Source organism: Pseudopipra pipra, chromosome 6 (genome assembly GCF_036250125.1).
Source record: "Pseudopipra pipra isolate bDixPip1 chromosome 6, bDixPip1.hap1, whole genome shotgun sequence".
Lineage (NCBI taxonomy): Eukaryota > Metazoa > Chordata > Aves > Passeriformes > Pipridae > Pseudopipra > Pseudopipra pipra.
The window spans coordinates 50,480,880-50,494,406 of NC_087554.1; positions in this window are offsets into that span (position 1 = coordinate 50,480,880).

A 13,527-nucleotide genomic window follows, 5' to 3' on the forward strand; every position below is an offset into this window, starting at 1 on the left:
GCTGACCAAGATAAATAAATCAAAAACCACAGCTCTGTGCAACGTGGGGTTTGCATTTAAAATAAACCTCTCTCCAATGCAGAGATTTAGTCCCTCTGAGGCCGCTGTTTTGTCACCTTTTACAGCCTTGTCTCCTAGGCACCCTCAGAGTTTACTGCAGCTGACATGGCTTCCTGTGGACTTTCGCCTACACGCTGCCCTTAGGTACCTGCAGGAGTTGATCACTTTGCAGCCATTACTCTTTTCCTATTTTCCCATGTGTTTTTATGGCAACTTGTGGTGATTTTCTAGACTAGCTGGGGTATCTGGGGCTTCTTTGTGCCTTTGTTAGATGTTTTGTTTTTCTTTCTTTTTCCCCAATGGCAGTTATTTTATTACATCCCAGACTGCGTCTCCAGGCCTTGTGCTCTGGGATTCTTGTTTGGTTTTCTCATGGAGCAGCCTTTTTCCTTACCATTTCCCTGATGCCTTGTATTGCATTTTTATTACAGCAGAGGCTGTGTCTACAGGTCCTTCAGGCTATTTGTTCTGAGACTTTTATTGGATTCTCAATAAATATGTTTGCCATTGGGGGTCCTTAGCTGGTTTCCTTACCTATTTTTATTGAAGCTGTGCTTCCAGACAAAATGTTAACCAGCTATTTCAACAGCAATCTGGTTTCTCTTCTGAGCCCTCGCACAGTTTCTTACATGTTTGCATTGGCTGAGCTACATCTCCTCTTTTTTTCTTTTTTTTTTTTTTCTTTTTAATGTTCCCTCATGTTTAGGACCTTTTGTTGATGCAGTCTGGGTGCTTTTCTGCAGCTGTCTCCATTTTACATGGCAGCACAACTATAACTTTGTGACAGGCAGCAGGTGGAATGAAAACTGTTCTCAGCAAAATCGAGAAATCCTCGGCTTTGAGTAAACAAAGACAAGCAGGTCACATTCCTGCAAAAAGCTGCTCTTTGCTGAATTGACCCGATGGTTTTTGCTTGGGCAAGCCCTGCTCCACTGGGGTGTGTCAGGGTGCATCATCTTCATTAAGAGGGATGGATTTGGTGTCTCACAGGCTGGTGGGTTTGTTGTCCTGGGGAAGGTCCTATGGGGAAACAGTGACATACCCTTGCAGACACATCACCAAGGCACTGATGCTGGAGGCTCCCAGCTGGCCCTGTCATGAAGATTTTGATCCAAATTTTGACAGAAATTCCCATCCAAGACTTGGATTAGTCCCATTTCCATGGTTATTTTTGGTATCAATATATGCAAGTTAGGGAGCAATGCCATTCTCTGGAGAGGCTCATGTAGAAAGAATGATGTGAGAGTTTAGCTACACAGGACAGGAACGGCACTTTTTCCTCCCCAGGGGCAACAATTGCATCTCTGTACTAGTCCTTTGGGGAATGAGGTTGTGGTACAACAACCCAGTGTTCACATCATGGAAACCACTGCCAGGGCTGGTGGCTTACCCTGCACTCCATCAGCATGCTGAGGCTGGACAGCCAAATACTGATGGGTAATACCGGAGAGAAAAAAGTCTGTCACCAGCCTAAACTTTATTTTTAAAGTAGGTTTTGAGTACTTCACAGGTTTTCTATTTTTAATTTGGGTGAAAATGCTTATGTGAACACCGTGTATATGTGTTTTTGTGTCTCTAACTGCCCTTCTCATAGTAACTTTTGAGCTCACAGACTGGTTTCAACCAGATTTGACCAAGAAGAAGAAATCACAAAGATAGGAAGCTCCTGCAATTTCTATACTAAATAAGCAGCTGGGTAGAGGAGAGATACCAGAGAATCCACACAGGAAAGAGCCATTCTAAATACTTTAGCTGCAGGAAAAGTTTAGATCACAGTTAATGCTTTATTAGACATAAAAATCCACCCATCATTTAAGTTGTCTTTCCCAGATGAAGAACATATCCTGTGTGTAGTAAAAGGTAATTCTGATTGAGCTTCTTCCAGTGCTGTGGGCATTCGTAAAGTCTTCTCTCACAAACACATGCTGCAGCTTTAACCTAATACAGTTTAAAAAAACCTCCAACAACACGATGTAAATTCACTCGAAACCAGGATCTGCTCCTTATGATAAAGCTAGACATGGATATTTGCCTAGAGCTAGTTAGAAGGCTCTTCTATGGCATTTTTTAATCAGTAGTCTCAAAAATATCAATAGATTTTTTCCCATTTAATGTGACACATATATTAATAACCTTATTTTTGAAGGGACTACTTGTATTTTGGGACCAGGGAATTTGTCTCAGAACAGTGAGACACTGATGGAAGAGAAATGAAGACAGGCCACATCAGATGACTCCAATGTCTTACCTGGAAGACCATTTCTCCTTGAGCATGAAGCTGTTTTCCAGGCATAGAGAAAGGTGGAAGTGTCTAATGCTACATTATAATTTACCTCAGAAAGGGAAAACTAGAACACAGTGAGACTGATATCCTTGACGTGCCTGGAGTCTACAGGTGATCTGACTGAACCATTCCCCGGTCAGCAGTGAGACTGGAAGGATCCTGGGGGTCACATCCACCCAGATGAAGCTACTGGGACATTGCCAATAGGAAAGAAACTCGGTAAAAAAAATAGTAATTTATATGCCTATTTTGCAAACAAGAAAAGAAATTTGAACTGATTAACAGAAATGTAAACAGAAGCTGTAAATGCTTAATTTTTATCCACTGTATTCAGATCAACCAGAACTCTGGATGAGCTGTTGGAGACTGCTTGGCCCAGTAAATTAATGGCTCTTCAACATTTTGCCAGAAATCCTGTTTCTGCAGAAGCCATGGGCTTGATTCCCTTAAGTGAGTCAGAAACTAGGTTTGTTTTGCCCATGTCTGGGGGAGATGCAGTCTGCAGTGCAGCACAGGGGGAGGAGCATTTGGCATCCAGGTGCCATCCCAGGCATTGCTTTTCCTAGAGCATGAGCTGCCCATCTTCCTGGGGCAACATCAGCTCAAGAGGGATGCTGGACTCAGGAAAAGTTCTTCCACCCCCAAAACTGGATTTTTTGTGAAGGACCCATCACACCAGCTTGTCATCCTGAGGCCCTTGCACTGCCAGGTAACCCTCTGCAGGGCAGTCCGTGGCTTCTCTTTGTCCCTCTGTAAGTGAGAACAGTGACACAATCCTTGAAGGGGTTTTCTCTCAAGTATTCATGATTATTTCTAGAATGTAATGAGCTAGGCATGGGTTACTCCAGTGACACTGCAAAAGAACTTTCTGGCCCCATCTGCAATGAGAAGCTAAGAGCATCCCTAATCATGCCAAGGCCAAAATATGTGCTGCTAAGTGGACTGTTAGTCCACATCAAGCTTAGTTTGTCTAGCCTGTTGAGCAACAGCCTGGACTTGTATTAAAACATGCTCAGATGTTGCCTTCTTTCCACATGACAAGAGGGTGGGTGGGAAGTGAGGCTGGAGCTGGGAAGAGCCACGAACTTCAGCCTGGTGATGACACTGGACTTCTTGGGCCAACAAAAGCCTGAAACATTGCATGTGAGTCCATGCAAAACAGAGCAAGTTCAGCTTGCTTTGTGTCAGAATTTGGGGAAACCATGAAATGACAATGATAACGTGCCTTTCTCTGGGAGCACGGAGCTCGTGGGACAGCCATTAATGATCCTGGTGTGAACTTGAGACACTCAGTATTTCAGGACACTGGAGAGGCTACTGTAAATCTCAGTTCCTAGAAAGAAACATCTTTAAAAAAAACCACAACATTTTCCTGCATTTCTTGGACTCTTTTATTGCAAACACTTTTTTCTCTTCTTTTGTTGCAAACCTGCAATTGTCTGATAGAAAATGCACCACACATGGATGGCTGGTGTTCCATCCTCCATCAGACTGAAATGCCTGAATACTTTAGAGCAACAATAAACACCCGAGTAGCATTATGACTGAATAAAATTTGGGACACAATAACAATAGCAATTTTAATTTTTTCTTAAATGAAAGCAAGTAGCTGTACTCTTAAGGGCACAACTCCAATGTATGAGTTATTTTGAGCAAACAAAAGGCTCACTCTCTTAGCCAAAAATATTGGATATTTCTTTCACTCTTAACAAACTTTTATTGTTGTATCACTTAATGTATCACGAAGCAAAGCCCTCAAATACAGGTTTTGACATCAGAGGCCAACAATATTTACCTGAATTTGGGACTCTGAAATGCATTTATAATACTACTTTTTGCAGTGAAATTTCCTATTGTGTGGTCATCTATGTGGACAACTTGTTAGGATGGTCTGTGGCCTGGTTGCAGCTGATGCCAACCAGTGTAGGTGGGCTAGATGGAGGGCTGGTCACGACTGTCCCCTGAAGGCATTGGGATGATGCTGCTTTCAGGTTGCTTCTAGCATTTGGGATTTATTATTTATCAGGCATTATTTTTGTCTGACTTTAACCTAAAGTTATATCCCTTGCTGTACAAGTTGTATAGCAGCACAGCTGGCCAGGACAACTTGAGCTATGATGCATTTTTAAATTAGTTTCTAGCTTTTTGAAGTGCTTGTCCCAAATGTTCATTTTCTTTTTGCTGTTGATTCCTTGCAAAAAGACACTTCAGGTGGTGTGAATCAGCATAGTTCTGGAGAGACTTAGTCTCAACAACTATTGTTTTGCGCCTTCATGGCTTCCATGAAATCAACAGCAAACCTCAAACATATTTTACTGAGAGAAGGAGCAAGCCTAACACATCCCTCACTGGGGAACAGGAAAGCAATTCTCAAAGAACTCTAATTTTTGCTTACTGAAGTAAATTTGACATGAACTACTGAATAAGCAGAGTCCCATGACTAAAGGCATCCTGAAATGTGATAAGGGAGACAGAAGAGAACTTACTGCTTTTCAAAAGAGTACACTGGAACTACACAAGCAGAAAATGTATTACTTGATAATGGATACGCTTTTTGGCAGGAATATCTCACGAGTCTACAAGGTCATTTATGTTCTGCAATAGTTGCTTTATAATGAAGCGGGAGGAAAAAAGAGTATGCTTCAGGAAGGCAACAGATCCCTCTTTACTGGCAGATTCCAGATTCTTTTATCCTCTTGTGAGTGCCTAAAATCCTCGCATTTCTTTTATGTTAAGATTCTTCTCCTCATCCCTTCCACCTTTTCTCTTACAGGAAAATGCACATAGAACTTTTATCTGCTTTTGTCTGAGCTGAGCAACTTGATTTCATTTTTTGTGCTACTGACAGCTGTGCGTGACACTCTGTAGTTTTGGAGTGCATGGAAAATGAGGACTCCATCCCACAGATTATCTGTGACACTCTCAAGAACTAAAGTAAACACTGTTTTGCTTTGCTATTTCAAACAAAAGAAGAAATAGCAGCTGGTTTTGGCTGGTTGAAATAGAAGAGCTTTTGCACGATGTGATGGAATTTAAACACAAATGTTTCAGGCTGTGATATAAAAGGGGTGGAGGAAATGGAGCCTGCCATCTTCCCTTGGGAAGCATGTACAGCCTCGTGAGTTCATGCACACACGTGTGCCCCAAAACATCTTTCCATAGCAACAGTGCAAATTAAAGATATAAACTAGGAACTTGATTGCATCCAAGGTCAGCACATGGGCTCTCTGAGGAGGGTCCTACCAGTCAAGTCCTCCAAACAAAAAACATTAAAAAATAGATCATCTCTTTTTGTGCTGACCATAGTCCATTCCTGGCTGTTCTTGTTTGGCACCTTTTTACTGAGTGAATGCCCAGCACTATGGGAATACATCTCTCTGTGAGAGTTCTGGGCTCCCAGGCAGGTGGCCCCAGTCCACAGACCTCAGGGACTTCTCAGCTTGTGAAACTGCCCAGCTTTTCTTGCTGGTGCTTGTGCACTCAGGCTCCTCACGGGTAAGAAGCTAATACAAACAGGTTTAAGAACAGAAGTGATCCTTTTTCTGCCTGCTGCTGGCACTCCTAACTGCGCTTGCCAGAGCAGAGAGTGAGCAGCACTGTACAGGCGCATGGGTGTGGTTTTTGTTAGATACGTTTTAGGTGCCAATAGAAATGTTCTGGCTTTCTTCTCTTTCAATATCAACAGATCTGCACAAATGCGAGAGCCTGCTTGTGCCCTAAGACAGCTAGTGTTCATTTTTATGGAACCCAAGTTTTTCCCCAAGAATAGGCAAAAAACACCAAGGACAATGTAACATCCAAATAGTGATAGCTACCTTGGTTTACCAGTTTGATCCAACACAGCTCTCCAGGACATTGGCTTCCATCTTCAGAGGCTGGGACGAAAGTGGAACCAAAGAAAATGCTTATATTTCTCCTCCTGCTTAACACAAGTCTTCTTTTCTCAGTCCTGTTTTCTGTCATAAGAAATTAGACCCTTTTTGCTGTCTTGAAGGAATGGCCCAGCAATGCACATATTGTCCATTCCCACTTGCATGACCCATCTGCCAGCTCACAGGGTCATATACTCTGCCACATCAGGTGAGTAGGGGACAGTGCTGCCAAATACACGAAGTGCCAAATGGCACTGTGTTGGTTCTTTCTAATTGCTCCATTTAGCTCTTCCCACAGCAAAACCAAGGTGGCTGACTAGTAGTTAAAATGCCATAAAAAAACTCAGACAGGGACTGGCTTTTGTCAAGGACAAATAAGAACCATTTGTCACTCTCTGAAAGAGCATGGCATACAGGAGTGGGAACAGCTGTTCTTAAAATTTGGCCCCATGAAGAAAATTGTGGCCAAGTTTGCCCATTCTGGGATGAAACCACGCATTTTGGGACTGCTCTAAGGCTAAAGGAGATACCCAGACTCACCAGCTGCCCTTCCAGCACAGTGGGCATGCAGGTTTACTTTCATACAGAAATTTAACCTTACTCTCCATCAGACCTTTCCCTCCAGCTTTCCTGAAGCTTTGCCAGGTACCCTCTGGAGAGGACTGCACTGCTGGCAGACAGCTGTGCTGCCCCCCATCAGACTGTCCAAGGCAGCTGGAGACAGCCCAGGAAGCAGGGGCACAGCCTGTTGTGTGCCCTGTAGCAAGGGGCATGGCCAGCAGCTGATTTCTGTTGGCCTCTGCCTTCAGCACAACACTGGAGACAGTTTTGGAAGGGAAATGGGTATAACTGCTGGTTATAAGGATCCTTTGGGTATAGGTTAGTTCTGCCAAACATCTGATGGAGACCAGCCTAACAGGTTCCCTGCCAGCCTGCCTGCCAGTGGGGCCAGGGCCAGCTGCTGTGCAGCTTCTGGCTCCTCTGCAGGGGATTGGGCATTTCCCTATGCCAGGAGCACTTTTTCCCCCACTAGCTGCTGAAAGAGAGCTGAAGAGCCAAACACAGCAAGACAGCGACAACATGAAAGATCAGTTTGGAATTTCTTACCATGAGCAATGTGATTCCTGATTGAAAGGGTTATTAAAAATTATCTCTAGACATGAATATTTGCAGCAGGCATTTGGCTTTTCTGCTGAGTGCTGAGGAAAAAAGCTGAGGCTGGGACAGCAGATCCCTGGCATGGCTGTGCCCCTCCAGGCTGATGGCTACGTCCAGGCTAAATCCTGACTGCCTGAGATGCTGCTTCCTCTGCCCTTGCAAAACCCAGTGCTGCTTCAGGGCATGGAGCTGGGGCACAAATTTGGTCAGACCCATAGGCAGGTCTCACCATGGAGTCCTGTTTTTTGCCTTTTGCACATCAGCTCCCCAAAGTCTCACCACACCTTAGCTGCAGGGAGTGGATGGAAGGTGGCACCAGCAACCCCTGGCAGTGCCATGCAGCTCCCATGCCCAGTGGGGCACCTGAGACTGTGCCTTCACTCTGCCCCTGAGCACTGTCTCTCTTGGGTCTCTTGCAGGTCAAGTACCCACAGGTGGTCATAGAAAACATTGAGTCTCCCCCAGTTCCTCTCCACTTTTGTGAGCTAGATTGCTAAAGTGAGAAATCACTATTGCATTGTGAAATCAAGGAAAGCCAAGGGGAGTTCTAGCAGGGTTTTCCTGGGGAGAACAGGATTTGCCCCTGGTTCCCCCTGTGACCAGAGGACACCCATGACACAAACAGAGGCAGAATGGAAATCCCAGCCCCATCAGAAGATGTGTTGTGGCATCAGGCTGTTACCTCTGTGCCACCCTCCCACTGGGCCAGCCTTGTGCTCAGTATTGTGTATAGCCCCATCCTTCCTGCCCCCTCCCATTCCTCTCCCACTCCCACTTCTTCTCCCTGCCACATTTTAGCTCTTACCCCTGGCACAGTATTTCCATCTGCAGCTCAGCCCACTTTCCCCTTCCCTTTCTTAGAAAGCTGCCACTTCATTTGTCATTTACCTTTTTTGTTTTCCATACATAAATTACATTATTATTTGCTTTTAACCTTGCTAATGCATCTTTCCTTTATTTTAATTTCCTTGATTTGGCCTTGGACAGGTTGGGTTTTGAATGATTTTTGGTTTTCTTTGAATTTGATTTTAGTTTTCTGGGACCAAATTGCCACTCTGTGTAAATTAAGTGATAATACCAAAGCAGTCAGTCACGTTTCTCACCATCTTCCCATTTTTTGAAGAGTAGCAAGCACAGCTGAGACAGGGAGGAGCTTACAGTGGTTTTACTTACTAATCTCTTGCCTAATGTCTGTATTCACCAAGACAAACCTGACACTACAAATGTTGCTGATCATGGGTATCATCATATATATATATATACATGTAAGCATGCAAAAAAAGGTCTGTTGCATAGATATAGTTGCACCAGTAAAAGCATATTTCTGTCTTAGTTCTCCAATGGAAAAATAAATTGTTAAAAATATACAGTTTTGCCGGTGTTTACCAAGTCTGTCACTGAATGTTTTGCCAGTATTGTATAAAAAAAAATACACTCAGCATTGTGGGCATGCTGCAAAGTGTTTTATCTGCTATAGATGTGAAAGTGTGAGCAAAAAAGAAATACAATCGTCAATTACTTCATCCCTAGTGAGCTGTGATGGTAATGTTGAAAGTAATAATGTAGCAGTATTAGCAGTATTTGGCTCACTCAGCCCTCAGGCAAGCGCACTTGGCTTGCTTTGCACAACTGAGGAGCTGTGAATCCTTCTCCAGAGGCTGGAAGCCAGGCTGTTAATGCTCAGCTGTACCTGCTCTTCCCCAGCCCTTTCTCAGTTCACACCCTAGAGTGCCCACATGGGTTAGGTGAGGTGAGTGTGTTCACAATCCCTTGAAGAGGAGGGAGAAGAAAGTAGTTGCGTGTGTCTTCTTCACTGCTGCACTGGCTCAGAGAAAGGTGTGTCAGGGCATGATGCATTAGGAGAAGAAAGCTGATGCTGGCTCTTGCAAGTGCCAGGGGCTGCTGGTGGAGGGCTTGGTGCAGCTCCTTTTATAGATTTCAGACTGGTAGCAAGGTAAAGTGCTCCTTTGGAGTCTTGCTCCTTCCCTTGCCTTCTCTCCAATCCTCTCTGCTCCAACATAGCCCCTTAATTAGTGTGGAGGTGAACATTTTCCTTCTTCAGCTGTAGCTCTTGACCAGATGTCTACAGAAAACAATTTTTAGAAGTTTGCACCATTTCCATCTTCTGCATTGTATCACTTTATGAAGAAACACAGAACCTAGTGCAGAATGAAAACCCTCCAGTGGGTACCAACGTGACCCATAGAGTAAACACAAACCCTGCCAGCTGCCACAGAGTGAATTAATTCCTGCTGCACCTTCAGTGACATCCTTGGAATTACTCAGGGTGGAAATCTAATGCTTACAACCACATAACCAATTGGCTGCTTGTGAGGATGTGTTACTAATTACAATTACTGAATGTTAACAGCATTACAGAAATATTGAGATTGCCTTATATATAAAAATATTTTTGTAGCAGCTAAAATCATAATTGAACATACTAATTTCAATTTAAAAGCAGAAGCCAAGGGTCTGTAAGTTTGTTGTGAGGCCTCTTGTGGTCTAATGCAAATGAGGTGGGGGCTGTTGGCACTTGGAAAATAATAGATGAAGAAGAAACGTAACTGCTAGTCCTGACCTGTCAGAGCTGCTCCTTTGTGCACCATGTCCAACTTCCCCTTACACTTCCAAGTTATCTACAGCAAATTTTCTTCCAAACTAAACAAAATCAGAGGCTTTTAGGAACTTAGAAATGTCTGCTTAATTTCAGTGTCGATAAGCTCCCGCTCCAACTCATTCTTAATGTATCAAAATTAAATGTTTTAAGCATATTTATCTAGTTGCTATGGCTTTGCCTGGTGTGTCAGACACTTTATCCATCAAATATGACAATTGAATAATATTTTTACTTTTAGATATGGATCACAGATCCTTCTCATCATACTATTCCCTTCCCCCCCTTTCCCGAGTTTTGAACTCACTGGAAAATCTGTTCCATAATACGGTGGGTAAATGAATTACAGTCACAGATGGCCTCTGGAGATTTCATACATGCTGCAATTCATTTGTTCAGGAATGGAGGGGGGGGGGAAAGAGGGACCCTTGTCTTGTGAGGGTATTATCAGAGACAGCAGATCAGACACTGTAATGCTGCCTTTCACTCTGATTCGACCCATTTCCTAAGCTTTTATGACTCGGCATTTACTATTCCTGGACTTGAAATTTTTTTAAGAAGAACGTCAAAATCCTCGATGAAAATGATGGAATGCAAGGAACTATGGCCATTAGAAGTTACAATTTATTTTTACAGTCCTGAGTGAAACTATTGTGTGCCATTGTAGGGAGATGCTCAAGAACAGCAATGTAAAGCTCCGGCAGTAGTGTTTCAGCTGTAATTAGCAAAAAGAGCTTAATACACAGATGACTGTTGAGAATTAGTCAAACCTTGCAGTGGGCCCTGAGATCTTCAGGAGGAAAATGCTAGAAAAATAAGAAACATAATGTAGAAAGTGGTATATGATTTTACTGCTTGGGTGTCTTGTTCAGCATAAGTTATAAAGCCTATTTGCAGGCAAGCATTAGGATCCAGCCTCAAGACTCACTTTTGCCTCTGAATTCGGGCCAGTGATTATGGGAGAAAGGGATGGGATGGTTGATGCATCAGCCATCGGGGAAAAATTCATCCTGCAATAAATGCAGAGAATTCACCTCAAGAGTGGATCAGACAAACTCATTTCTGTTTGTGCAATGATATAAAAAGTATTACTAGGTGGTCAAATGTAGCATGGTGATTTAACTATCTGCACTCACACACCATGACTCCATTGCAGGGTCAAGCTTCAACAGACTGAAAGAGGGAACATTCATATTGTCTTAATATTTACTCTGCTCTCATGAGACCTCAGGTGGACTGCTGTGTCCAGCTCCAGCACCTCAGCATAAGAAGGACATGGACCTGCTGGAGTGAGTCCAGAGGAGGGACACAAAGTTGATCAAGAGAACTGAAGCATGTCTCCTATGTAGACAGGCTGAGAGAGTTGGGGTTGTCAGCCTGGACAAGAGAAAGCTCTGAGGAGACCTTAGGGCACCTTCCAGTACTTAAAAGGGCCTTATAAAAAGGAGGGAGAGGGACTTTTTAGATGGGTAGTTAGTGATAAGATGATGGGTAATGGTTTCAAACGGGAACGAGAGTAGATTAGATATTAGGAAAAGATTCTTTACTGTGAGGGTGGTGAGGCACTGGAACAAGTTGCCCAGAGAAGTTGTGGATGTCCTGTTCCTGGAAGTGTTCAAAGACAGGTTGGATGGGGCTTTGAGCAACCTGGTCTAATGGAAGGTGCCCCTGCCCATGGCAGGGGGGTTGGAACTAGGTGATCTTTAAAAGTCCCTTCCAACCCTAACCATTTTATGATTCTATGAGTGTTTAGCCCTTTCTGAGTGACATTTCGCACATTTTGTCTGCAATTAGGCTTCACAGCTAAAGTAGCCCATTGGGTGCCATAATGAAGGTATTTGTCCAAACATCAGATAAACCAGCCAACACCACAATTCGAGTGGAACGGTATCACTCAAGACGCTCTGTGCCAGTGTGTGCTTTGGATTGGAAAGAAACTGCTCAAAACCTTTGTCCAGCATGTCCACAGGTCACCTGAGGGGAGACTGCATGTCCCAAGGAGGCTCCTGACCTCCTCCTCACCTCTGCCCTGTGGATGGAGGTCACTGTGTGGAGCTGGGTCACCTACATCCTTCTGGGGTAGGGGTAGCACCTGCTGCCAGAGATGCTGAGTGCCCATGGGAATGCTTTCACTCATCCACCTCAGTGGGAGTTTAGGGAACCAGGAGGTTAAAATGTCAGCTGAATCCTCCCAGAGCTGTTCTCCCCCTCCCTGTAAAGGAGAGGTAATTAAACAGACTTGTTGCCCTGTGGTTTAATGGATGGCTCTGGCTGCAGTGCTTGGGGACCCTCTGACAGGGCGCTGTGAAAGGGCAAAGGGGGACTAATAGCTGCTGTGTTTTCCAGCAGCCCCAGCCAGAGATAGCTCTCTATATAGCTGACAAGAAGTCAATGTCTGCTCCCTGTCTCTGTTTGCACTTCATCGAGTTATCTCCTCGCAAGCAAAGAAATCCCAGCTGATTGAACAGCACATTCATCATCTGGATTTCCCCCGTATCTTTTCCTGTATCAATGGTGCCATAAAAAGCCCACCAGAAAAGTCAATGGAAATCTGCTCTATCTTCCATTAAAAGCTTTTGCAGACATCTGAAGTAAAGAAAAAAAAACCAAACCAAACCCAAAACTTCTTTTTTTCCTCCTTGAAACGTCGATCAAGGAACATTAAACAAAAAGATTAGTTTTGCTCTTACTTGTTTGTAAAACAAAAAGCATGAAATATTTAGCAGTATTGTAATGAAAAACAGATGGGAATAATGCCGGCTTTCAAGGCCTCTGGTAACCACCTCCTTTTCATGCCGCGGCAGCAGCAGGATGAGGCAGGCAGCCCATTAGGACAATTTATGAACTGGACTTCCACAGAGGGAGTTCTAGCAAGAGGTCCACAGCTCATACAGAGCAACTCTGATAACATCTGTTAGGGTTATTCATTGAAGAGGATTATATTACAATCCCTCTTAATACTACGAGTGCTACAGTAAAACCGGATGAGCCTTCAGTTTCATTTGCTTCAGCAATATGTGTTTATCAGAGCATTTTTCTGAATTTGGAAACCTAGGTTGCATTCACGGCATGTCACAGAATGAAATTTAGAAAGCTTGAAATATTAACCTAGAAAAAACCTCAGTCCCTGCTTTTAATTCCTCACGGCCGTAACGCTCAGCTTCTTTGTGCAGCATCAACAGAGCATCAGCCTTTTTCCACAGAAAGCCACTCCCCATTAACTCTCCAGGGCTGAGATTGATTTCATTTAAACAGTTCTCACTCGCTAACCTTGCTCCATCCTTTATTTAAGACTTTGCTAATGATGTACTTTTTCCCTTTAATTTACCTAAGCATATAATGAACACTCACATCCGAAATGACCTCATTATACCGGCAAGGACTTTCGTGTGGATACGATTTAGTGCACAGGCATAAGGCAGAGGAGAATTCTCTAAATGGAGAGGTTTTAAACATTCTAAAAAATCCCTGTTGACTACAAGCCAGATTCTTACTGCTGTAAATTGACTTAGTTCCAACAGCTTCAATGAAGCTGC